This window comes from Lactuca sativa, chromosome 8, assembly GCF_002870075.4.
Source record: "Lactuca sativa cultivar Salinas chromosome 8, Lsat_Salinas_v11, whole genome shotgun sequence".
NCBI lineage: Eukaryota > Viridiplantae > Streptophyta > Magnoliopsida > Asterales > Asteraceae > Lactuca > Lactuca sativa.
The window spans coordinates 294,421,464-294,448,565 of record NC_056630.2 but is presented as its reverse complement, the minus strand read 5'-3'; the positions used below and the strand labels follow the sequence as shown (position 1 = coordinate 294,448,565).

Sequence of the window (27,102 nt, the reverse complement as noted above, 5' to 3'; positions counted from 1 at the left end):
CTTTTTCAAATTAGGCTTTTTGCCCCTCTGTGGTGGTTTATCAGCTTCCTCTAAGGACTTGATCATCTCCAGAGTTAATTCCCTTGGCCCAGAAGATGGAAGGCTCTTGAATGCTTGGAACAATTTGCTTGCATCAGGCACACAAGCATACATAGAGGCTGGAATAGAGCCGTTGAAGGGAAACTTGGAAGGATCGGTGACTATAATCTTAGTCGTATGAAAGGTAGAGATCGAAGAAAGTAATGAGTCTGCCATAATTGGTACGTGAAACCTTTCCATAGCCAAGTGAGTAACAAGAGTCCAAAACCTTCCATAGGAGATTTATGAATGACGTGAAGTTGAGGAGAGACTTTGCACCAACTAAATCCAAAGAACAGATCCATAATCCAGGTTGATCCCAATGTAAAGACCATAGAGAAGGGTCATGAAAAGCTTGCTAGCCCCATCTGAACTAGCAACCCTCTCAGAAACACCTTTGAAGAGCAGGGTGAAGAGGCCATTCCACTGAGGAGGAAGGCAAGACTTGTTGACTTTAGTTACTGTTGTGTGGATTTATATATACCCCATATTGTAGAACATGGAGAAGTGCTGAGAAGTGGTGATGGAGTCAGGGTTGACCATGGAGACGTCGTAAGGAAGTCGTAGCAGCGAGCAAAATCAATCCTTGGAAATCGACGTTTTTTAATCAATTACTTCAAATAAAACCCTCTTTTGTCTTGTCATACGTTGCTGTGGAGTACACATGTGAGAGAAAGGACATTGGTACAGATTCGACCATCGTCAAAGCAATGACGAGTGGAGAGTAGTTGAGACATTCCACCAAATTGAGCATATAAGGATCGTAGGAAAACGGTGTGAGATCGATCAGAAGATTATGATTCGCCTTGATGGAGAGAAGAGTTGATCGAGCAGAGGTTTCATAGACTGAAGAGGATCTTGTCATTGTTGAAGCTTGATGTAGAAGAAGATGAATAGTGGGGAAAGAATTGTCGGTATTCGCTTTGAAAATATGTGAGCAGTAAAAGAGTAAAGGCAATTTTAGAGAACACTTTATAATGTCAAGCAAGAGAGAAAGAAATCGTTATCATATCGCAGGCAAAAAAATCTCAATCGACCCCTAGAAAATCGGGATTGTACACCTGTTACACCGAGATAGGCGGTGACATCAGCGGTCATTTCAAATTCACATGCCTTTCCATGCTTATCTCATCCTTATCAATTCAAATGTCGGACTCTTCATATTCATTCTGACTCATCCTTTCTCTTTTAATAGGCTGCATTCCATCATAATAAACCGAAGCTATATATATATATATATATATATATATATATATATATATATATATATATATATATATATATATATATATATATATATATATATATATAGCTTATGAGAAACTGAACCAGAGTTTGGAAAATCAAAGATCTTCGTGCAACATAGAGTCAAACATAAAGAAATAAAGCAAATATTTTGTGGGATAAATGTGAATTCTCAGAAGATATAAAATAGTGGATACCGGGCACGAATCTCTACCTTGAAAGTCAATAGAGACTTCAAAGTGCTTGTTTGGTTTCCCGTTGATTTACGATCAAATGCATGTAAAGAGACATTGAAAGGCATCTTATATATATATATATATATATATATATATATATATATATATATATATATATATATATATATAGGTATTAGGGTGGCTTTCGCTTTGGTCCATACTTTGGTACTTAATATAAGTCTGAAAGTGGACGAAGTACTTGTGAGACCAGTGTAGCCTCTTAAACAAGTAGGTTTTGACCATTTTCAGTGACTAGGTGACAAAGGAAATCTAAAAAAACAATGGATCTTATAGGAAGAAACGTCTTGGTGTTAGACAATTTCATAAAGATCACGCAAAAATTAAAAGATATTTCTTAAGATAACAAGTAATAGCTTGAACGTGTACGCGATCACCGTCATTTCATTTAAGGTGTTGGATTTTGGGTTTCACATAGCACGTGGTGAACGTATCTAAGATTATCAACACAAATGTTGTGTAACCATAAACCTCAATGGTAATTGATGAGAATCTCAAGGGTTACAATTGTGGAGTGAAACGAGATGGAGAAATAAGATAAGGTGGTTAAGAAATCATAAGTACCCCTGTTATTTGTGAGTGAAAAAGCATAAAACTCTTAACTCAAGAAAGAAGAGTAAGGTAGCTCATGACTTGAGTAAATTTAGCAGCCTAATTAGGAAGAAAAGATTGGTGTCGATCAAATCATCAAGGCTTCACTCACAATCTTGGAGGCTTCGATCTACATACAACATCTTGCTTCTAGGGACACTTAACTAGTACAAAGATAGATGTGGTATACCTGCTTTAGCTCCAATCATTACTGCTCCTGTGATCGTCAAGCTTAAGAAAAGAAACAAACAAGAATTGAAATAGAAAAGAAAAAATATTTTTGAAGTTTTGGAATTTTCTGAAAAGAATAAACAAAAAACAAAGAGAACAAAAAATAAAATATTTTTGGATTTTATGAAAAGTAAGAGAAAATCATAAAATAAATAAAGTGTACAAAAGGTACAACCGAAAATTCACCATTATATATGAGGTGAAAAGGACCGAGCGTTCGGTGCATTTCGGTTCCTGAAAAATCAGGACCCGAAATAGACCGAGCGTTCTCTTTATTTCGCTTCCAACTTTTAATGAGGCGAAAGCGATTTCGGTAGAGATTTAGTTTCCGTCATTCCTAAGCCTTGTAACATTTTATTAAAACTTGCTTCAGGCAAAGCTTTTGTAAAGATGTCAGCTAATTGATCAGTGGTTCTTACAAAATGTATTTCGACATTATCGTCTTCCACGTGATCCTTAATAAAATGATACCTCAGTGCTATGTGTTTCGTTTTGGAGTGTTGCACTGGGTTGTGACATATCCTAATTTCACTTTTAGAGTCACAATATAATGGAATTTTCTTCCTGTTCAGGCCATAGTCTCGAAGCTGACTTTGTATCCAAATGACCTGTGATGTACACGATGTTGCAGCTATATACTCTGCTTTGGTTGTAGAAAGAGACACATAAGTTTGTTTCTTCGATTGCCAGCTGACAAGTTTGCCATTAAGGAACTGGAATCCTCCAGTAGTACTCTTTGGGTCCAGTCGACATCCTCCTAGAATAGCATCAGAGAATGCCTGAACAAAGAATCCTGATTTTGCTGGGTACCATAGACCGAGAGAAGAGGCTCGATTTAAATAACAAAAGATATTATTCACAGCCAACATGTGAGGTTCGCATGGATTAGCTTGAAAACATTATGTCTGGTCGACTAGATGTTAGATACATCAAGGACCCTATCCTTTGTCGATAGAGGGTCATGTCAGCAGCTGGTTTGTCCATAGAAGGTGATAACTTCGTTCCAAACGCCATAGGAACCTTTACTTTTGAGTCTCCCATCATTCCAAACTTGGAAAGCAAGGTATTCGTGTAAGCCTCTTGATTAATAAAAATGGCTTCGGGTCCCTGTCTAATATTTAAGCCAAGGAAGAAGTTAATTGGACCCATTGATCTCATTTCAAATTTAGTCTCCATTAACTTCCTAAATTCTGCTGTTAAGCCAGGATTTGTTGAGCCGAAGATGATATCATCGATGTAAATTTGTACAATCATAAGGTGGTCACCCTCTTTCTTACGAAAGAAGGTTGGGTCAAACGAGCCTTGTTTAAACTTTGACATTTTTAGAAATTGATTTAATATTTCATACCATGCTCTTGGCACTTGCTTCAGACGATACACTGCCTTGTCTAGAATGTTGCAATGATCTAGATACTTCTCGTTCACAAAACCTGGAGGTTGCTCTACATACACCGTTTCTTCTAATTATCCATTTATAAATGCACACTTGACGTCTATTTGATATACTTCAAAGTTCTTGTGAGCCTCGTAGGCCAGAAAGATTCTCACTGATTTTAACCTGGCTAGTGGAGCGAAGGTCTCTTCTTAGTCTATTCCTTCTTCTTGACAGTATCCCTTCACAACTAGTGTAACAACATAAATTTTCAAAACAATTTTTCATTTTTAAAATCATACTTTTAATTATCAAAAACAATATCAAAATATAATGTATCCAATGTTATCATAACAAAACAATCCCCAGAATCTCAAACGTAATCTCTATGAGTGTGTACGGATGATGCTGGCGCCTTCCCGCGATCCTCGCTAGTACCTGAAACACATTGCACAACAACTGTAAGCATAAATACTTAGTGAGTTCCCCAAAATATCACATACCGCACATACGCCTTTCCAGGCCATAACATTATAGGATCTTCCGATCCATGTGTCTCAAGGACCTACGTCCTAAATACCGGTAGACCTTCCGGTCCTACCCGCATCGACCTTCCGGTCCGTAACCTCTTGACCTTCTGGTCTATAATCTCTTGACCTTCCAGTCCATAGCACACATAACATATATAGCACATACATATCACATAACAACATACAACTCATACCTCTCATAGCATATAAGACCTTCCGGTCACACATAGGTACCCTTCGAGGTATAGTATAGTGAGAAGACTCACCTCAACGAATTCGTATAAACTCTCGTGCTCAACGTCCCAACTTAGCCTCCTCCTATTATTCAAATAACATCCTGATCAGAATTCTCTCATGATCTTATCTTACAAATCGGGTAGAAGGCCATTCTACCCTTCCCTGAACCCTCCTGAATCAGCCTTGACCAGAACCCTAAGTTAATGAAAGTCAACGATCAAACTTTGACCTGACTCGTCGAGTGCACATGGGCGACTCGGCGAGTCCATGCGGTTTTATGAAACTTTCAGCCTCTCTTGACTCGTCGAGTCATCATTCCACTCGACGGGTTACACCTATCACGAATCGCGGGGCAACCCCGACTGGACTCGTCGAGTCCACTTATGAACTCGGCGAGTTACCACCATGCTCAAACTCAAATGGCCTTCTGAGGTCAGATCTGTTCCTCTAATCCCTAGACCTGACCTTCCCAAGCTCAATAAACACGTAAAGGTTCGATCTTGATACCCATGCAATTTCCAAATAACTCTACTTGAAGAAATAGACCGAAATACAACATCCTAAGTCCATTTCTTCCATAAGTCAACATAAAGCAAGATGGATAACATCCTCTGGACCACTATGGGTCCAGATCTGAAGTCTAAACATGATAAGGGTCCATATTCCCAACAAATCGACCCAATAAAGGGTATAGGAAACCCTAGATCCATGGATTCTTTAACAAAACAGAAAGAGGATCGATATGCTACCTCTTAGATGATTCCCTCTGCTTGAAATCCACAAATATGCAACCTCCTTAGCCACCTCTAAGTTGTAATCAAGTTCTTCTTGCAAAACCAACCCACAAAGGTCAAATAGTGGCTTCTTCTCTCTCACAAACGCTCAAACACTATTAGGGTCTCTCTCAAGGGTCTGGTAGCCGCAAATGGTGGCTATAAGGGTCCTTAAATAGGTCCCAAACCCATGAAATTAGGGTTCCATAAACAGCATGGACTCGTCGAGTCCCTCATTAAATTAGACCAAAAGATGCGCGATCCGACTCGACAAGTCTGAGCGCCTACTCGCCGAGTCCTTCTCAAAAATTCAATATAAATACTTAACATAGGGTACCTGGGAATCCGGATGTTACAATTTTCCCCCACTAGAATCAGACTTCGCCCTCGAAGTCCTGCTTGACAAACAACTCTGGATGCTGCTCCCGAATCTCCAACTCTGGCTCCCAGGTCAGCTCGGACCCCTTTCGGTATTGCCACTGGACCTGCACCAGTGACACCTCCTTGTTCCTCAGAACTTTGATCTTCCGATCCCGAATCGCGATTGGCCTTTTCACATAATTCAGGCTCGCATCCACCTGAATATCCTCCAGCGGTACTACCGCTGACTCGTCGGCTATACACACTACTAGAAAAACAGCCTTTTATGACGCTCATTGCGCGTCGTAAAAGGCTCAGACGACGCGCAAATGCGCGTCAAGGAAAGCCCTGTCATAAAGAGAGACGACGCGCATTTACGACGCTCATTTACAACGCGCAATTACGACGCACGTTTACAACATGCAATGCGTATCAAGGAAAGCACTGTCATAAAGAAAGACGACACACATTCGTGTGTCGTGACCTTACGACGCACGTGTTAATGACATGCAATGCGTATCAAGAAAGCCCCTGTCAAGAAAGGCCATGTCATAAATGAAGATGACACACATTTTTGCATATCGTAAATTTAAATGTTTAAAAAAAATATTTATATATTTATTAGTTTTTAAATTAAATTTTCATTTAATGTCTCATAATAAAAATAAAATACCATATACAAAAAATACAATACATTGCATAAAATTTAATGTTATACAATTCTATTTCTTACAATATATAAATTAAATTTACATTGTTATTAAGAGGTTTTCCCTAACAATATAACCTAATACTACATTGCTATAAAGGGGCACCTTCTTGTTTCAGTAACTTTTCATTAAGGTGTCTGAAGAAGCTCTAAAACCCTTCATCATGTCTCTTAGCTTCAATATCAATCCCAACTCTTTATCAAGAATAACACGGAAATCCTACACAATAATCATGTCAGTTGTACAATATCAATATCAACTAATTAATAATACACATGGTATGTATGAGAGTGGAATCAACCATATTCAAATCAATATCAACTAATCAATAATCATGTCAGTTGTAGAATATCAACTAATCAATAATCAATATCAACTACACCACAACACAACTAACACAAAGATATTAGCCACTTTTTTTGCATCAGAAAACAAAATGAACTTAACAAACCTGCAAATCAAGAGAAGTCATGAATGACCCTGTATAAACTCTAAAAAAAGAAAGCAAGTAAAGTTAACAGATTAGATAAAGTACTAGACAAAAAAATACAAGAGTGAATTATTATAAATAAGAATAGAACAAAGTAGTATGTAACAGTTAGTTGTTGAAACTAACTTATTATATACTGTTTGTAGATTTTTTGAAAATTAAGGCACAAGTTTCAGCCATAGCAGAGGAGATTGGTAGCATGTTTGTAGATTTGTATATTTTCAATAAGTAAAGGCTCCTTCTTCATAGGATATGGGAGTAAAGTTTTGATGACCTATAACATTTCATATAGCAATATCAAGTAAATCAGCTGGCAGTTATAAAAAGTTAAAAGTATACAAACTAATCGAATATTCATTTACCATTATTCATATATATATATATATATATATATATATATATATATATATATATATATATATATATATATATATATATATATGGACGAAACTCATGTCCCCAATGACTACAACAATGTGCTTCCTGAAAATTCAAAAAGATATGAAATTTAAATTTTCAAAATTATATTTCTTTATAAAAACTAAGAAAAAAAGAGTGAGTGTACATCAATTGAGATCAAGGAAAGACGTCCAGCATGGTGGCATTTTTCAAGTTTTGTATATAAACTTCACTAGTTGGTATATAAACTTCACTAGTTTAAGATCCCCTTCTCCCTTTTCAAGAGCTTTGTATATAAACTTCACTAGTTGGTGAGGTAAGCATAGATGCTAGGATCCCTAATGCAGTTAACCCCATGACCTAAAGCAAAAAAAATCTTAATTAGAGTTTATAATCAGGTAATCAATAGTAAAGGATATAGAATATTAACAAAAACTAAAATAAGCTCCTGATCCTAAATAAGAGAAAGTAAAGGACTAACAACAAGAGCAATTCCATGATGTAAACCAGATGGAAGTTGATAGCATAGACTTTTGCCTCCACCAGCAACCATGATCACAAGAACATCTCTCCCACTCATGATTGCATTAATGATCTGATACATGAGTATCAACCTCACGCTGGTTAGCACAATAAGTGGGAATGCCAAAAATATTGAATCTGATATCATCAACTCTATGATCCATGAGAACTTTAATCTTGCCCAACTGAAAATCACCAGCACCCAATACATGAACCTAATGAAAAATAGGTTAGCCACTTAATCAAATTTATCAAGCCACAAAATGACAAAAAAAAAACTAAAAAATATTTAAAAGAACTGTTTCTTTCTGAAAAATTAATCAAATATATATCCTCTCTACATACAAAAAACCTTCTTTCTTTTTATACAATTTCAATATCAGCAATCATGCTGATTGAAATCTTTGGTTGGTGCTTTCTTCAATCCCAAAGAATTCAATGTGATTCTTCCTGGCAGCCTTTTGAGGTGGCACCTGTACAGAATGATTTGCAGCCTCCATGACCTCACTATACTCATGATAATCCTTTCTGATTCTCCACAAGATCTCTGCACATCTCTTCATGGAGGGTCTTAACTGTTAGCTGGGGGCCAGACACTGTCTGGCTAGTTTCAGCACCTTCTCCACCACCATCAGAGCTGCCTGATTCCTCCTTAGCTTTGGATCCATCGCCAAGACCACCTCCCCTCCTTTTTGTCTCTGCAACGCCTGCATTGCATTGCAACCAAACATATTTTGCCTTTTAAGCTCTTTTTAATCAATGAACACATATATTTGTAATATCAGAAACACTAACCCATTTTGTTGTCAATTTCTCATTGGGAGCTTTATTTATCTCAATCGGTAGTCTTCCAGTCACCATCTCCACAAGCAAAACCCCAAAAGAGTAAACATCACTCCTATCAGTAAGCTGATAAGTACTCAGATATTCAGGATCCAAATACCTTGCAGTTCCTTTCACTTGAGTTGATATATGAGTGGCTCCTGGATCTTCAACACTTATTCGTGCAAATCCAAAATCAGCCACTTTTGCACGTAGTTTATCCATAATCAGTATATTAGATGATTTTATATCTCTGTGGATTATTGGTAGATCTGAAAAAGAAAAACCGGTTGTTAAAGACTTCTTGATATTTCAATCTTTCAAGAATGTTAACTGAAGGATACCTATATACGTATGCAAATATGTAATTGCATGAGCTACATCGATCATGATATCCAGACGCTATTCAATTTCAAGCCCACTTCCACATTTACCTGAAAAGGTTCAATTCTATGCATATAAACTTCATGCACAAAGTGAAAATACGAAATTGCCCTTTTGAGGAAAGTAATGGCTTTACCATCTAAATGTTCACGAAGTGTACCATTGGCGACGTATTCTACCAAAATCATACGATCTTCTCCATGCTCTATATATCCAAAGAATCTGACAAGATTTAGATGTTCAATCTTTGATAATGTTTATATTTCATTTCTGAACTCCAATGGTGTCCCTCTTTCAAAATTGTCCTGCCATAAGAAGTAAGCAGCAGAAACATCTTAATATTGAGACTAGATTTACAAGAAGCATAAGTAAATGCATTGATCAATTTAGTCACAAATTGATATAAATCTTTGTTTACAAGGGTATTTGGCATTTATGCTACCAACAAAAAGGTCTAAATGTATCTTATTTCTGTTATGGAGGCAGTGTTAGTTTTCTATGTAATAGAAAATCCAACCTTTTTTGCACGCTTTACAGCAACGATGGATCCATTTTTCAAGGTTGCTTTATACACAATACCAAATCCTCCTTGTCCGATTATATTTGAGGCAGAGAAATTTCCAGTTGCCTTAGAAATATCTTCAAAGGATAACTCAGAAAGAAACACCAATATTTAGGAAGTTCAGAAGCTAGGTCAGAATGGAATTGTCAAAAACACAAATTTTATGATAGTTTATAGTTGGAGATCGTGATTTATATCAATTGTTTCTCCTATAGTAATCTATAATAAATCTATGAAACAATCAATAACCAATTTCACCAACACAAGCATGAAATCGAACTTTTCTTTTTGACAACATAATAATCGAGATCAGCTTCAAGTGAGAAAGATTTTCAACTCCAATCAAGTAGATAACCCCAAAATAAACCCAGATTTAACAAAAACAACTGACCTGCTGTCCCCGAGGATGATGACTTTTGGAAGCGTTCGGCATCGTAATTTAAAATAAGAGACGTTAACCAAAACTCTTAAATCTGTAGAGCGACAACTGATTGCGACTTTTTAGGGTTTGTTGAAAGACCTGTGGTGGTGTAGTGGTGGTTCTGGGCTGTTGCAAAGGTAGTGTGGTGGTGGCTTAGGGCTGGTGTTGTGGTGCGATGTTGTAACGGTGGAGTTTGAAAGAAAACACAAATTGTGATGGAAGCTATTGTTGTTGGTGATGTCCGATTCATCAAAAGAAAATCATTCTTCGATCAATCTTCTATTTTGTGAAAGAAGATATTACTATTTGAAATGTGTTATGTTTGATTAGGGTTTGCACATAGAAGGAAGTGAAAGTCAATTGGAGAGGAAGGGGTTTGCAGAGAGAAAGAAGGGAGAGAATGAAGTCGATTTGGCGGGTGTAGAGAGTAGAGAGGAAGAGGAAGCGGGTGTTCAAAATTTTGGGGGATTTAGTTTCCCCCCTTACCTATCAAGGAGTCCCAGAAACGCGCGTTTAATAAAATTATAAAGCGACATTTGTAGAGGACGCCCTTTTTATTATAGGTGCCCTCCGTGTTTTTAATATTTTTACATGAGACACTAATTTAAGGGCACTCAGTAATGCGTGACTTAAATCCTTAAAATTTTTGAAGAGATGACACTTTTTTAATGTCGCTCTCTAATGCGTAACATAAATCAAAGAGAGTTGTGTTTTGCACGTCGTAAAAGGGTCTTTTTCTTGTAGTGACACTTTCTCAGCTGCGACACGTGGAAGGTATCATGAATCTGGCTCAATTCTGCAGGTAGCTCTAACCGATATGCCACCATGCCCACCATTGCGGTCACCCTGAATGGACCGATGTACCGGGGCCCCAGCTTGCTCCTCTTCCTGAATCGGATCACTCCTTTCCAAGGAGACACTTTCAGGAGTACGAAGTCCCCCACCTGGAACTCCAGCTTGGATCGTCGCCAATCCGCAAAACTCTTCTGACGACTCTGAGCCATCAGTAACCTCTGTCTAACCCGTTGTATCTGTTGTGTCGTCTGAAGTACTATCTCAGTGCTACCCATCACACGCTGCCCTACCACTCTCCAGCAAATGGGATTCCGACACCTCCTCTCATACAACAACTCGAAGGGAGGCATACCAATACTAGAATGGTGGCTGTTGTTATACGAAAACTCACCCAATGGCAGATACGTGTCCCAACTTCCTCCGAAGTCTCACACACATGCTCGGAGCATGCCCTCGAGCGTCTGAATCATCCACTCACTCTGTCCATCCGTCTGGGGTGGTAAGTAGTACTAAAATGCAATCTTGTACCCAACTCCTCGTGGAACTTCTTCCAGATCCTGGAAATGAAACATACATCTCGATCTGACACAATCGAGATCGGTACTCCATGACGCGATACCACCTCCTTCACATACAACTTTACCAACCTCTCGGTAGAAGAGCTCTCACTGATAGCAAGAAAATGCGCACTCTTTGTCAGCTGGTCGACGATCACCCAAATTGCATCGACGCCCCTTGCGGTTCTTGGCATTTTGGTGATGAAGTCCATGGAAATCTATTCCCACTTCCACTGGGGAACCTCAAGCGGCTGCAACTTGCCATGCGGACGCTGGTGCTCGGCCTTAACCTTCCGACAGGTCAAGCACCTCTTGACAAACCACGCGACATCCCTCTTCATACACAACCACCAATAATCTTTCTTCAGGTCCAAATACATCTTTGTGGCCCCGAGATGGATCGAGAATCTCGATCTATGCACCTGCTCCATCAAAATGGTACGTGCCCTGCCTGCATACGACACCCAAATCCGACCTTGAAAGGTCATCAGCCCTCGACTATTGGTAACAAACCCAGGTACCTGTCCAATCACCTGCTCCCTCTTGCGGTTCTCCGGTCTCACGGCCTCAGCCTGGGCCTCCCAAATGGTATCCAACACCATAGTCATCACTGTCAATCTCATACAATTGCCTCAAATCGGGGCACTCTCCGCCCTTCGGCTCAGCGCATCAGCTACAACATTAGCTTTGCTCGGGTGGTACAGGATCTCACAATCCTAATCCTTTACAACGTCCAACTATCTCCTCTGACGCATATTCAGATTGGGCTGATCCATCAAATACTCCAGGCTCTTGCAGTCCTTGTATATGGTACACCGAACCCCATATAAATAATGACGCCAAATCTTGAGGGCAAACACCACTGCCCCCAACTCCAGTTCATGGGTGGGGTATCTCACCTTATGAGGCTTCAGCTGCCTTGATGCATACGCTATCACATGTCCCTTGTGCATAAGCAGCGCACCCAACCCTGATATTGATGCGTCACAATATACCACAAAATCCTCCATCCCTTCCAGGAGGGTTAATAAAGGGGATTTGCATAATTTCTGGCGAAGTGTATCAAACGAGGTCTGTTGCTCCGGACCCCATGAAAAAGCAACACCCTTCCAGGTCAACCTGGTGAGTGGCATGGCGATCTTGGAGAAATCCCTAATAAATCTCCGATAATAGCCGGCCAATCCTAGAAATCTCCTGATCTCGGTGGGCGATCTCGGCACCTCCCACCTCATGACCGCCTCAATCTTGGCCGGATCGACCAAAATCCCATTCTGGTTGACGACGTGCCCCAAGAACTGGACCTCTCGTAACCAGAACTCACACTTAGAGAATTTGGCATAGAGCCTCTCTGATCTCAGAACTCCGAGGGTCTCCCTCAAATGCTCCTCATGCTACTCTCTAGATCTCGAATACACCAATATATCATCAATGAACACAATCACCGAACGATCTAACATCGACCTACACACCCTGTTCATGAGATCCATGAACGCCGTCGGTGCATTGGTGAGCCCGATGGCATCACCACAAACTCGTAATGCCCATAACGAGTCCCGAACGCCGTCTTCTGGATATCGCCATCACACACCCTCATCTAATGATATCCCGACCTCAGATCAATCTTGGAAAACCAAGATGCTCCCTGCAGCTGATCGAACAAGTCATTGATCCTCCGTAAGGGATAACGATTCTTGGCCGTTAGCTTGATCAACTCCTGGTAATCAATACACATCCAGTGTGAACCATCTTTTTTTCTTAACAAAAAGGATCGGCGCTCCCCAAGGGGAACTACTTTGTCTAATAAACCCCTTCCCCAGCAGCTCCTGAAGCTATGAGGATAACTCCTACATCTTTGGCGGTGCAAGATGATAAGGCGCCTTGGTGATAGGTGCTGCCCCTGGGACCAAATCAATGTGGAACTCTACCTGCCTCTTGGGAGGCACACCCGACAACTCCTCGGAAAAAAACATCGGGAACTCACGCACTATCGCAACATCATCAATCGAACTAGGCCTCCCAGCAGCGTCTCGTGTGTCTATCACATAGGCTACAAAACCACTGCAGCCCTACTGTTAACTCTGTCTCACTCTGGCAACCAAACAGAACGTCGACCCACATCGGGTATCCTAACCGTACATCGTAAGTACTCCCCCACTAGGGTCTCGTATTGTCACACCCCAAAACCAAGAACAGCGGAAACGTTCTTGGATGGAGGACGTCATGTACAGTATCACAACAGTGTAAAATAGTAAGCAAGCAACAACATCATCCATTGCATTATAAGTAAAGTTTTTATACATGTGTGTTCTTTCATTGTAGTAAGAAACCAAAAATATTTAATCAAAATTAAATACGAGACTTGTCTGCTCCGTCTTCTCAAAACCTGGCCACCGTACCTTTCTACTGATCACCTGAGAATACAAGTTATTTTGAAAGAGAGTATCAGCTTTAAAGCTGGTGAATTCATAAGTATTAAAGTGTCATTATATTGCTTTGGAAAGCTGTTATGAATGTCATGTAAAACCTTTAAGTAAGACAGTTGATGTAAGTATGAAAAACCCTAACAAATCCCTTATTTCCTACTAGTATGAAATGTAGTCTTCTACCAAGACCCGAATGTTTTGTTATGATAATGTAGTCTTCTACCAAGACCCGAATGTTTTGTTATGACAATGTAGTCTTCTACCAAGACCCAAATGTTTTGTAAGTAAAATGATAGTTTTTCCTTTCTATTGGGTAGTATTAAAAGTATTTAGTCTAACTCATCGTTTATGTGAATATATCACAAAATAAAGTAAATAGGAAAAATATAACCATGTAAGTGTTATCCCTGGATACCAGGACTGACACGCCATCGCAGTAAGCGATATGTATAACCTAATGAACATCCAAAGATTGCCCAATTAACCTCTGTAGCGAACAGTAGGTTCCAGGAATGGTTAGTCCCATAACTGACTCTACATCGCTGTAAGCGAAATAGATAACCTAATGAACATCCGAAGATTGTCCAATTAACCTCTGTAGCGAATAGTAGGTTCCAGGAATGGTTAATCCCGTAACTGACTCCTAATATAAGTAATAACCTTGCGCATCCGTAGATGTCCATTAACCTCTTTAGCGAACAGTGGTTCCAGGAATGGTTAGTCCTATGACTAACTCCCGTTGAACTGGGATGGGCTGGATGATTTACTGGAGGTACTAATAAATCATCTTTACGAATCGAGTTTCAAGTATTCATGTAAGTATACACAGGTAGATGTATCTACGTAAAGGTATTCATGTAATGTGTTCATGTAAGCGTATTCATGTATCATGTAAGCATATGTAAGGGTACTCATGTATCAGGTAATGTACTCGTAAAGACTCATGAATGAACTGACTCTTGTGTGATTCTTGTAATAGGAATAATGTTTTGTTTCTTCTAATTATCCCTATCATAATTAACTAGAAGGTAATTAGTTGTTTCAAGAAGGTAAAGGTAATGGTTTTGCAAGATATCTAAGAGTTTTGAATAATAATTAAGAGTGACTTGATGTCACGTTAATAAACATTTCAAAACTAATACTTTTGTTATCAAGGTATTTTAAGATAGGAAACCATTTCATGCATCACATTTTTTAGTATCTGAAATCTGCTGGATGAAAACACAGTTATAAAATACATATGAGTGATTTAATAACATGTTGTTTTCTACTTGTATCCCCCCCCCCCCATTAAGGCATTTAAAAACATTTAAAATATTCATTTAGGGGTATGAACTCACCTGTTGTGAGTGGTTCTAGAGGGTACGTGTGTAGAGATGAGAAGTTCCACGAATGAAGTCCCGAGACACAATAAGTCCTAAATGACATATAAGGACACATATTGACATGAATATAGTGTTTATAACATCTATATGAAAGGAAACACCTTCCGGGACTAGGTAACACCTTCACCAAGTGTTGGAATCACATGTGATTCAACATAGGAAGGTATAAAGGCACTCAAATGAGTTTACTTCCATGAGTTCATGGCCCAAGGGAGTTTATGGCCGTAAACTCATGGCTACTCATTTGGGAATGCAAGTTTGAAGGCTAGGGAATGATTTAGGGACATTAGCTCTAACCTAGGATGAAGAAAACCCACTTTCTTTGAAGTTCCAAGGAGTTCACGGACCAAATGAGTTTACTACCATAAACTCATGGCCAATTATGTTTATGAGGGTCCTAAAGGTCATAAGGAAGCATTCTAATTTCAAGCCTAAGCCTTTGGAAGTGTTTGTTGCATCAAAACACCCCTAACTTGAGTTTACGTCCCATGGACCATTTGGTCATGTGTTTGTGGCCGTAAACACTCATGGGTGTTGATATTTTCATTGTTTTGGGTCCTAGAAACAACAAGGTAAAGTGCTATGTTTATCTCCTTGCTTAGAGAAGGTATTTTGGGCACTTTGGCAACCTAATATGGAGTTCACGGCCCAAGAACTTCCTTGGCCGTGAACACCATTTCCTTGGTGTTTTGAGGTTGTTTTCTATCCCTAAACTCATTTAGGTACATGTCCCATTTAGTCTCTTGGCTTAAGGAGGGGTTTTAAGGCATTTTGGCACTTAAACATGGAGTTCACGGCCCAAGAACTTCCTTGGCCGTGAACTCACTTCTAGCCATGAATCTTAATTGTTTTGTGGTCTAAAACATGTAATGGAAGCTTCTAGTTTGAGTTCTAAGGCTTTGAGCATCTTTGGGACACTTTTGGCCCTTAAAATGGAGTTTACTCCTCATGTGTTCTTGGGCGGTAAACTCACAGATCTTGTTGTTCTGTCGTGATTTTGATGTAATTAAGCACAATCTAAGCTATATAATACAACTAGATTGATGTACTCACGATTTGGGAAGAAAACCCGAAGATCCGTGAGAGAGAAAATGGATTTTCTCTAGTTGGAAATGTAACTAATGAGAAAATATGGTTCAGAATTCTATTTATAGTCCTAAGATATTTTTGGCAGAAAATATTTTTATTCCCGAAATGATTTCTAATATAACAGAGTGTTGGAATAACAGTGTTGCACAAAACACTAGTGCATCCACTCTCCTGATATTTCCTGAAGTGTAAACCCTAAAGTACTCTAACTTATACGAAAAGTCTGAAAATTAACTAAGACTGTTATAACTTCTATTAAAGTGATATTGTTTCTACAGAATGGAAATTTCGGGTTGTCACATCATTCCCCCGTTAGAAGGAATTTCATCCCGAAATTAGAATTTAAGCAAATAAGAAATTACACATAACTAAGCGAAAAGATGAGGGTATTTAAGTTTCATCTGATCCTCTCGTTCCCAAGTGAATTCAGGTCCATGCTTTGCGTTCCAGCGAACCTTCACTATCGGGATACGACTCTGCTTTGTTTTTGCTTGACCTCTCAGTCCATGATCTCTACTGGTTCCTCCACGAAGTTGAGGCTCTCGTTGATCTCGATCTCGTCGAGTGGAATAACAAGAGTCTCGTCGGAGATACAGTTTTTCAAGTTCGAGACGTGGAAGGTAGGATGTACATTACTGAGTTCGTGCGCTAGGTTGAGTTTGTAAGCTACAGGGCCGATTCTCGCAAGAATCTCGAAAGGCCCTATGTATCTTGGATTGACCTTCCCACGCTTTCCAAAGCGTATTAAGCCCTTCCAGGGTGAGACCTTCAGTAGGACTCGGTCGCCTACCTGGAATTCCAATGGTTTCCTTGGCTTGTCAGCGTAGCTTTTCTGTCGGTCTCTAGAGGCTTTCAATTGTTCATGAATTTGAACGATCTTCTCTGTCGTTTCCCGAATGATATCCGGACCTGTGAGAGTTCTTTCAGGAACTCGTCCCTTAGCTAACTGGGTATCACCCACCTCAACCCAGCACAGAAGGGATCTGCACTTTCGGCCATAGAGGGCCTCGAATGGAGCTGCCTTTATGCTCGTGTGGTAACTGTTGTTGTAGGAAAATCCGACGAGGGGTAAATGGGTATCCCAAGCTTTTCCAATGTCAATTACACAGGCATGCAACATATCTTCTAAGGTCTGGATAGTCCTCTCACTTTGCCCGTTGGTCTGTGGATGGTAGGCCGTACTCATGTCCAGCCTAGTTCCTAGGGAACTTTGTAACGACTGCCAGAACTTCGAAGTGAATCTATTATCTCTATCTGAGATAATGGATATAGGAACACCATGCAGTCTTACAATCTCCCTTATGTATGTTCATGTGAGTTTCTCCATCTTGTCTGTTTCTTTGATTGGCAAGAAGTGAGCAGACTTGGTCAGTCTATCGACGATGACCCATATGGAATCAAGTCCACCCGTCGTCTTGGGCAACTTGGTTATGAAGTCCATAGTGATCCGCTCCCACTTCCATTCTGGTATCTCCGGTTTTTGTAGAAGACCGGAGGGTTTCTGGTATTCGACCTTCACTTTCACGCAAGTAAGGCACTTACTTACGAAGGTAGCAATATCTGCTTTCATGTTAGGCAACCAGTATAACTTTTTAAGATCCAGATACATCTTATCTGAACCTAGGTGGATGGAATAACGAGTGTTGTGAGCTTCGGTCATGACCAAGTCTCTGAAGCCACCGTGTCTCGGTGTCCAGATCCGATCCATGAGGTATAAGGCTCCGCCACCCTTGACTACCAAGTTCTTATCCATCCCTATAAGGGATTCACCAGCCATGTTTTCAGGTTTCAAAGCATCGAGCTGGGCCTCCATAATTTGCGTGGACAAGTGTGAATGGATAGCTAGAGTCAAAGATTTGACTCTATGACCAATATATTCTTTTCAACTCAAGGCATCGGCTACTACATTGGCTTTACCCGGATGATAACGAATTTCGCACTCGTAATCACTGAGTAGCTCTACCCACCATCATTGTCTCATGTTGAGCTCTTTCTGGTCAAAGAGGTGTTGTAGACTCTTGTGGTCTGTAAAGATCGTGCTTTTTGTACCATACAGGTAGTGTCTCCAGATCTTCAGAGCAAATACAACTACTCCCAGTTCAAGATCATGGGTGGTGTAGTTAACCTCATGTGTCTTCAGCTGTCTCGAGGCATAGGCTATGACTTTACCTCGCTGCATCAGAACACATCCGAGTCCTTGATTTGATGCATCGCAATAGACCACGAAGTCTTCTATCCCTTCGGGGAGGGATAGTATCGGTGTGGTGCACAAAGCTTGTTTGAGCGTTTGGAACGCTCTTTCTTGTTTCTCTTCCCAGTCAAAGGCTACACACTTCTGGGTCAGGGTTGTAAGAGGTTTTGCTATGCGGGAGAAGTTCTGAATGAACCTGCGATAGTAGCCAGCCAGACCTAGAAATTGACGAATTTCTGTAGGTGTCTTCGGTGCTGACCAGTTCTCGATGGCTTTAATTTTGGAAGGGTCCACGTGTATTCCCTCTTCGCTAACAACATGGCCCAAAAATTCGACTCGTCGAATCCAAAATTCACACTTGGAGAACTTCGCATAGAGCTTCTCCGCTCGCAATGTTTCTAAGACTCTACGGAGATGTTGACTATGCTCCTCCTTACTTCGAGAGTAGATGAGTATGTCATCAATGAAGACGATGACGAACTGATCCAAGTAAGGACGACACACCCTATTCATCAGATCCATGAATACTACGGGTGCATTAGTTAATCCGAACGGCGTCAGTACAAACTCGTAGTGTCCATAACGAGTTCGGAAGGCTGTCTTGGGAACATCCTCCTCTAACACTCGTAGTTGGTGATATCCGGATCGTAGATCTATCTTCGAGAAGTAGTTGGCTCCTTGAAGTTGATCAAACAAATCGTCAATGCAATGCAAGGGATAACAATTTTGAATGGTAAGTTTGTTGAGTTCTCTATAGTCGATGCACATGCGAAACGATCCGTCCTTCTTCTTGACGAACAAGACCGGTGCTCCCCATGGTGAGAAGCTTGGTCGAATGAATCCCTTCTTGAGAAGTTCGTTAAGTTGACTGGAAAGTTCCTGCATCTCGGCCGGTGCCAGACGATAAGGAGATTTGGCTACTAGGGTAGCTCCTGGCACTAAGTCGATTCTGAACTCGACTTGGCGTTGCGGTAGTAAACCGGGAAGTTCTTCTGGGAAGATGTTGGGAAAGTCGTGTACTTCTGGGATGTTCTGAATGTCTTTCATTTCTTGACTTGTATCGACGACGTGTGCGAGGAATGCATGATATTCCTTTCGCAAACACTTCTGGGCTTGAATGCATGAAATGATGTGAAGGCTTGTACTAGGTTTGTCTCCATAGATAACTAAGGTTTCGTTTTTAGGAAGGTTAAGACGAACTGCTTTTTCAAAGCACATGATGTCTGTGCGAAGAAGACTCAACCAATCCATGCCGATGATAACGTCGAAACATTTAATTTGGACTGGCATGAGATCTATCTTGAAAGTATGGCCATCTAAAGTTAAAGTACATCCTACGTATATGTAGTTAGTACTCTCCGTTTTCCCGTTAGCCATTTCTACCGTGAATGAATTATTTCATGCACAGGGTTTTTGTTTAAGCAAGTGTGCAAATTTGTGACTTACGAAACTTTTCTCTGCTCCACTATCGAAAAGTATGCAAGTATATGAGTTATCGAGGAGAAACGTACCAGTAACTATCGTAGGATCAACTACCGCTTCCTCGTGGCCTAGGGCCATAACTCTTCCAACTCCTCCAGCCATCCCCGCTTTAGGGAAGTTCCTCTTATAGTGGCCCACTTCGCCACAACCGTAGCAAGTTTGGCCCATACCGGCGTTAGGAACCTGGGCGGCCTGAGTTGTTGGCGTCCTGTAGACACGGGCTGTATGCCCCTTTCTGTTGCAGTTAGAGAACTGCATCTCCTTGCAAGGTCCGTGGTGGTGGAAGTTGCACTTGGGGCACTTCGGAAGGGTTCCAGCATATGTTTTTACTGGTAAGCGGTTCGCAAGGACAACATGAGTTACTATGGCAGCATTGATTGCCACAAGTTGTTGTCTCTTGGAAGATTCTTACGAAGCCCATCTTTTCCTCTTAGACCACCCTTTCTTGTTGTTGTTGGCCTTTGGTGGTACAGGTGCAGGGATTGTTGGGTTCTAAGGTTTCCTGTGATCTATGAGAGATTGTGCCAGTTCCTTGGCGCTATTGAAAGTAATAGGCCTGGAAGCTAACACACTTGACTGGATATGGGGCGACAGTCCCCAAATATATCTCTCTATCTTCTTGCTCTCTAGAGCAACCATATCAGGGCATAGGTTTGCCAGATCACAGAACCTATTTGTGTAGGTCGTGATGTCGGATCCAACCATTTAAAGACCCCAAAATTCCTACTCGAGTTTTTGTACTTCACCTCGAGGACAGTACTCTTTCATCAGCATGTCTCTCAACTTTTCCCAGCTGATGGAATACGCCACCACCAAATTCAGATACTTAACATGGCCGTTCCACCATGTTAGTGCTCTGCCAGAGAAGGTACAAGCTGCAAACTTGACCTTGTTGCCCTCCTGACAAGCGCAGATTTCAAAGACGGATTCCATCTTTTCAATCCATTGTCTCAACACCATAACACCCCCAGTTCCATTGAACCTGCGGGGTTTAGCGTTCGTGAAGTCCTTATAGGTGCATTCCCGAGGGTGTCCATGGCTTTCGCGTGGTTCGAGGGAGGTGCACCTGTTCCCGATCCACTAGGGACAGGAGCGTTGATTGCTGACACAGCAGCTGCAACTGCTGCTGTGAAAGCTGCCTGGAACATAGTGGCATCGAAGGGAGGAGGTGGTTGAGGAGGTTGAGGTGGTGGTGGAGGTGGTGGTATTGGTGTTTTGTTGATTGGGTTACGCCTGGGATTTCTGCGAGGCGGCATCTTTAACTATACGTTTAAAAGATGGCGACATGGATAAGAATAAATGAATAATGACTGTGTCTCATGGACTAACTCCCCATAGCCCAACAACAAAATGAATAGAATGATTAAATGAAGATGACAGCATTTGGGTAATAATTTCCATAAGATTAGACATCTGTCAATAATACTGGGATTACAGATGTAAACAAGTTCGGGAAAAATGGCCTAGGGGTAGGCCTTACATCAACCAAGATATGAAAACTTTGACAAAACAATAACTAGATTAAGACGTAACAGGTCTAAGATTTATAAAGATAGGAAATTAGACCATAGTTTTACATAAACTTGGTTATATCCAAAAGATGAGTCGTCGAGATTCTATCGGCGACGAGAACTGTTAGCATGAGTTCTTGATCCAGATAGTAGACGTTCCATGTCCCTCATACGCCTGTCAGCTCTCACTTGCTGAGCTCGAAGTTCCCTAACTTCAGCTTGAGTTTCAGCAAGTTCTCTCTGCAGAGCTGCATTATGGACCAGAGTCCTTTCATGAGCCGACTCTAGTTGGCGAATGCGGACTGTGTTGATGCCAGAGTTGGCATCAATCTCCAAGACTCGATTGATAGCTGATTGACCCAATATCATGTTCCAAGAAATCCTACGAACCATGATGGGTAGGACTCTATCAGCAGAACCTCCTTCAGTGAGGTTGTAGAAACTTCGGTCTCCGTTGTTGGGGATGGGTTGACCATGTTCATGACTCCATGTATTCAAGTTAGTGGCCCACAAAGGTGTGGGCCCTTGAAATGCGGGACGGGGGTTCAGGTTTGGGTTTTGAGCGGCTAGGGATAGGTTGTTGACTTCAGGCTCCGAGTCAGAACTATTGGAAAAACCCTCAGCATGGTGATCATCCAAAGGGATTGGGTGATTATCTTCTGGTTCTTCCTCTAGCCATCCAGCGTTGCCTTGGTTTGGGAAGTACGGATCGCCATGGTGAAATCCAGCCAACTTAATCTACGCTAGAAAAGGGATATAAGAAATAGCTAACTAGACGAACTAACTAAGATAATTACAGTAATACCAAATACCCCTATGGTATTTCTTTATGGTTGTGTTGGTAAGTTTTTAGACTTGTTGACTCATCACAACCATTCTTGGGCATATGCTAATCACTCCTTGGACCTGCATAGTTGATCAGGCTATGCCATTCCCAAGACTGACTATATATCCCCAGGCTTACTTGTGATATTCAACAATCGTAATACTTTTGTTCTTGTCATTGCGACACTAATTTTAGTATGAATGCATGCACGTATACTTACTTAAATATTTTATTATTTAAAAGTATAACACTTAGACAGAGTGTTTTAATCCCAATGTATTTATAGTTAGTATATCTTTTATGGGTTGATATACTATATTCACTATAAACAATGCTCTGACACCAATCTGTTACACCCCAAAACCAAGAACGACGGAAGCATTCGGGGGTGGAGGACGTCATGTACAGTATCACAACAGTGTAAAATAGTAAGCAAGCAACAACATCGTCCATTGCATTATAAGTAAAGTTTTTATACATGTGTGTTCTTTCATTGTAATAAGACACCAAAAATATTTAATCAAAATTAAAGAAGAGACTTGTCTGCTCCGTCTTCTTAAAACCTGGCCACCGTACCTGTCTACTGATGACCTGAGAATACAAGTTATTTTGAAAGAGAGTATCAACTTTAAAGCTGGTGGATTCATAAGTATTTAAGTGTCATTGTCTTGCCTTGAAAAGCTGTTATGAATGTCATGTAAAACCTTTAAGTAAGACAGTTGATATAAGTATGAAAAACCCTAAGAAATCCCTTATTTCCTACTAGTATGAAATGTAGTCTTCTACCAAGACCCGAATGTTTTGTTATGACAATGTAGTCTTCTACCAAGACCCAAATGTTTTGTAAGTAAAATGATAGTTTTTCCTTTCTATTGGCTAGTACTAAAAGTACTTAGTCTAACTCATCGTTTATGTGAATATATCACAAAATAAAGTAAATAGGAAAAATATAACCATGTAAGTGTTATCCCTGGATACCAGGACTGACACGCCATCGCAGTAAGTGATATGTATAACCTAATGAACATCCAAAGATTGTCTAATTAACCTCTGTAGCGAATAGTAGGTTCCAGGAATGGTTAGTCCCGTAACTGACTCTACAATCCTGTAAGTGAAATAGATAACCTAATGAACATCCGAAGATTGTCCAATTAACCTCTGTAGCAAACAGTAGGTTCCAGGAATGGTTAATCCCGTATCTGAATCCTAATATAAGTAATAACCTTGCGCATCCGTAGATGTCCATTAACCTCTTTAGCGAACAGTGGTTCCAGGAATGGTTAGTCCCGTGACTGACTCCTGTTGAACTGGGATGGGTTGGATGATTTACTGGAGGTACTAATAAATCATCTTTACGAATCGAGTTTCAAGTATTCATGTAAGTATACACAGGTAGATGTATCTACGTAAAGGTATTCATGTAATCTGTTCATGTAAGAGTATTTATGTATCATGTAAGCATATGTAAAGGTACTCATGTATCAGGTAATGTACTCGTAAAGGCTCATGAATGAACTAACTCTTGTGTGATTCTTGTAATAGGAATAATGTTTTGTTTCTTCTAATTATCCCTATGATAAATAACTACAAGGTAATTAGTTGTTTCAAGAAGGTAAAGGTAATGGTTTTGCAAGATATCTAAGAGTTTTGAATAACAATTAAGAGTGACTTGATGTCATGTTAATAAACATTTTAAAACTAATACTTTTTTTATCAAGGTATTTTAAGATAGGAAACCATTTCATGCATCACATTTTGTAGTATGTGAAATCTGCTGGATTAAAACACAGTTAAAAAATATATATGAGTGATTTAATGACATGTTGTTTTCTACTTGTATTCCCCCCATTAACGCATTTAAAAACATTTAAAATATTCATTTAGGGGTATGAACTCACCTGTTGTGAGTGGTTCTAGCGGGTACGCGTGTAGGGATGAGAAGTTCCACGAATGAAGTCCCGAGACACAATAAGTCCTAAATGATATATAAGGACACATATTGACAAGAATAGAGTGTTTATAACATATATATGAAAGGAAACACCTTCCGGGACTAGGTAACACCTTCACCAAGTGTTGGAATCACATGTGATTCAAGATAGGAAGGTATAAAGGCACTCACATGATTTTACTACCATGAGTGCACGGCCCAAGGGAGTTTACAGCCGTAAACTCATGGCTACTCATGTGGGAATGCAAGTTTGAAGGCTAGGGAATGATTTAGGGACATTAGCTCTAACCTAGGATGAAGAAAACCCACTTTCTTTGAAGTTCTAAGGAGTTCACGGCCCAAATGAGTTTACTACCGTAAACTCATGGGCAATTATGTTTATGAGGGTCCTAGAGGTCATAAGGAAGCATTCTAATTTCAAGACTAAGCCTTTGGAAGTGTTTGTGGCATCAAAACATCCCTAACTTGAGTTTACGGCCCAAGGACCATTTGGTCATGTGTTTGCGGCCGTAAACATGCATGGGTGTTGATATTTTCATTGTTTTGGGTCCTAGACACAACAAGGTAAAGTGTTATGTTTATCTCTTGGCCTAGAGAAGGTATTTAGGGCACTTTGGCACCCTAATATGGAGTTCACGGCCCAAGAACTTCCTTGGCCGTGAACACCATTTCCTTGGTGTTTTGAGGTTGTTTTCTATCCCTAAATTCATTTAGGTACATGTCCCATTTAGTCTCTTGTATTAAGGAGGGTTTTTAAGGCATTTTGGCACTTAAACATGGAGTTCACGGCCTAAGAACTTCCTTGGCCGTGAACTCACTTCTAGCCATGAATCTTAATTGTTTTGTGGTCTAAAACATGTAATGGAAGCTTCTAGTTTGAGTTCTAAGGATTTGAGGGTGTTTGGGACACTTTTGGCCCTTAAAATGGAGTTTACTCCCCAAGTGTTCTTGGGCGGTAAACTCACAGATCTTGTTGTTCTGTCGTGATTTTGATGTAATTAAGAACAATCTAAGATATATAATACAACTAGATTGAAGTACTCATGATTTGGGATAAAAACCCGAAGATCTGTGAGAGAGAAAATGGCTTTTCTCTAGTTGCAAACGTAACTAATGTGTAAATATGGTTCAGAATTCTATTTATAGTCATGAGATATTTTTGGCAGAAAATATTTTTATTCCCGAAATGATTTCTAATATAACAGAGTGTTGGAATAACAGTGTTGCACAAAACACTAGTGCATCCACTCTCCTGATATTTCCTGAAGTGTAAACCCTGAAGTACTCTAACTTATACGAAAAGTCTGAAAATTAACTGTGACTGTTAAAACTTCTATTGAAGTGATATTGCTTGTACATAATGGAAATTTTGGGTTGTCACACGTATCGTCACCAACTGCCGCTCGCAGTCTATCACAGCGCCTAATCGGCTCAACCAATCCAAGCCCACTATGACACACACGTCCCCCATTGCTATCGGGACCAGATCTACTGGGAACTCAACACCGCAGATCTCGAGTACACATCCTCGTATCACCTCTGTCACAAACACCACTCGCTCGTCAGCTATGGAAACTCGCAGAGGTCGAATCAACGCCTCTCGTCTGCTGTTGATGTGCCGAATAAACGCTATCGACAAAAACGATCGACTCGCCCCCGAGTCAAATAAAACTAAGGCAGGTACAGAACTCACAAGAAAAGTACCTATGCGTACCATCATATAAGCACAATATCTTAACTCAACATAAATAAATAAAGAATGCATACCAGCCACAACATCGGGCACCGCGCGGACCTCCTCCGCTGTCAACTGGAAAGCTCTCCCGCGAGCTTTTGGTGCCTTGGCCTTCCGATGACCAGTCTAGTTGCATTGAAAGAAAACCATAAATCCCTTGGGGCAATCCTTGGCGATATGCCCCTCTTTGCCACATTTGTAGCAAGCACCCGATCGACAGATCCCATCATGACCCTTACCGCACTTTCCGCAAGTGTGGCTCTTCTGGCCTCCAGATCTCGTATCAGCGGACTTGGCCCACTTGGCTGCCAGCTGAGACTGTGCCGGCCGCCGATCTATCCTCTGAGACTCGGCCTCCTCCTTGGCATGAGTCTCCAACTCAATCTCCCTCTTCCGAGCATTTTCCTGGAGCTCAGCAAATGTCCTGTAAGTCGAGTTTGACACGAACTCCTGAATGTCTCTCCTCAAAACGCCCAAATACTGGCTCATATGTGCCTGCTCAGAAGACACCTGCTTAGGGCAGAACATCTCCCTCTCATGAAACTTCCTGGTAACCACAGTAACAGAATCAGTACCCTGCTTGAGGGTCAAGAACTCCTGAACCAACTGTTCCCTCTCCACCGAGGGAGCATACTCATCTCTGAACATGGTGGTGAACCTCTCCCAAGTCACCTCTAAAATCTCTGAAATAGTGAGGCTTGCCGTCATGAACTTCCACTAGTCCTTCGCTCCAAAGCGAAGCTGTTTCAACGCGAACCGTACCCTCAGATGCTCCGGACATGAACACGTGTAGAAGCATCCGTCAATATCAGCAATCCATCTCATCGCATCGATCGGATCTTGCGTCCCATCAAACTCGGGTGGCTTCGTGTTGCTGAACTCCCGAAAGGTGAGCCGAGCTAATCGTGAGCTACTCGGGATCGACTCGTTAAAAGCTCGACTCGAGATCGAATTAAACGAGCCCGAGCCGAGCTCGAGCCTAGATATGAGGCTCGTTTACTAAACGAGCTCGGGCCGAGCTTCAATTAATGGGGCTCGTGAGCCTAAACGAGCTTAAACGAGCCTCTATATATATATATATATATATATATATATATATACACACACATACACACACACACACATATATATATATATATATATACATATATATATATATATATATATATATATATA

At 40.6% G+C, this 27,102-nt stretch overlaps 1 pseudogene; it reads right to left on the bottom strand.

The window, feature by feature from the left end:
• Positions 1 to 8,178: 8,178 nt before the first annotated feature.
• LOC111907299 (calmodulin-binding receptor-like cytoplasmic kinase 2) overlaps positions 8,179 to 27,102 on the bottom strand; it is a 35,675-nt pseudogene continuing 16,751 nt past the window's right edge.